The 1,234-nt window shown below is 37.2% G+C and overlaps 1 protein-coding gene across 2 annotated transcripts in view; it reads left to right on the top strand.

Annotated features, from left to right (window-relative positions):
* Positions 1 to 27: 27 nt before the first annotated feature.
* Positions 28 to 1,234, top strand: part of LOC107680062 (F-box only protein 30-like) — an 8,511-nt gene continuing 7,304 nt past the window's right edge. Inside the window, exon 1 of one of the 2 annotated variants that reach the window (XM_016475825.1) lies at positions 28 to 208. The gene's annotated coding sequence lies outside the window, so the exon portion shown is untranslated. The remainder of the gene's footprint in view (positions 209 to 1,234) is intronic. The other variant, XM_016475826.1, reaches the window with a different exon arrangement.

The following is a 1,234-nucleotide window of genomic DNA, read 5'->3' on the forward strand; positions in this document are numbered from 1 at the left end:
GTTGTGCGTGATGACGTCATCGGCGCGCGTCCCGGCCGGGTTGAGCTGAGCTGAGCTGAGCAGTTTTGGACAGGACGAACGGGGATGATTGTGTACGGTGTCATCCAGCAGCTTAAAGTGTCCCGTTTCATCGTAAAATCGGACAAGTGAGAAAACAGGCGAGGGGCGTGAGTGAGTAACGCGGGGAGTTAGTTGACATAGTCTGTGGGTAAGTGAGTAGTTTGTTTATGTAGACTGAAGGCAGAAAGTTCAGCTAGCTAACAGGCTAACCTAAACATAATAAAGTAAACCAAAGTTAAACTTCAATAAAATAAAGATCTAAATATAACTACCATAATCCTGAGGTCACTTCTTAACTTCATTCTGTCCTAAATGAAGTGTCATGAAGTTGTTGTGGTTGTTGAAGGTTTTCAGTTCTGTCAAATGTCTGTTTATCAACTTGTTGTTTCGTAAACATTAAAACCAATGTGTGTTGGGAAACTTAAAAGAAGTGTAATGAAATCCTGAAGGTTCTTGCTGTCTTCTTGGTTCATGGTGCAGTGTGGTGTCATTTTACAAAGACCTGTAGAACAGTAGCAGTCTGCCAGGAGTTCAAGAGTGGGTTTCACTATTAAATTAATGTTTTTTTTAGTGCGCACTACATAGTTTAGCAAAATCGATGAAAGAAATGACAACCACTATGTAGGCCAGTCACGATAACAACTTTTTGTTGTGCGATATATTGCCCCAGAAATAATTGCGATAAGCGATATTATTGTCATTTTAAAGACCATTTTATGCCACTGAATATATAATCACAATGTAACAGCATAATAATGCAAGAAGGCCTACACACTTCCAAATGACAACAAACTTTAAATTTTTAAGAATATTTAGATCATGGAAATTAAGTATCAAAATATTAGATACCTTAAAAACCTGAATAAATGGTAAATAAACATTTTCTAACAAAAAGTGCAAAGTAGAAAAAAAAGAAAAATGCACAAAGACCTTGTATGGAGATTTTTCCATCTACAGATTTTTCCCTGACCTTCTTTTCTCTGTAAATTAAGGGTGCACACTATTGCTGAAAAACACAATCACTACTCAGCAATCAGATGTCCGTTTGCACAAAGACACAGATCCCTAAACAAGACCTTATCTGCAGATTAAACTTTGTTTGTAGAAGCATTTTTTTTTATTTGAACTAGCACCTCATGACTACACCACGTTATGTACGAGAAGCTGCAAAAGA

The sequence above is a fragment of the Sinocyclocheilus anshuiensis genome, unplaced genomic scaffold, assembly GCF_001515605.1.
Source record: "Sinocyclocheilus anshuiensis isolate Anshui unplaced genomic scaffold, SAMN03320099.WGS_v1.1 scaffold1137, whole genome shotgun sequence".
In the NCBI taxonomy this organism is placed as follows: Eukaryota; Metazoa; Chordata; class Actinopteri; order Cypriniformes; family Cyprinidae; genus Sinocyclocheilus; species Sinocyclocheilus anshuiensis.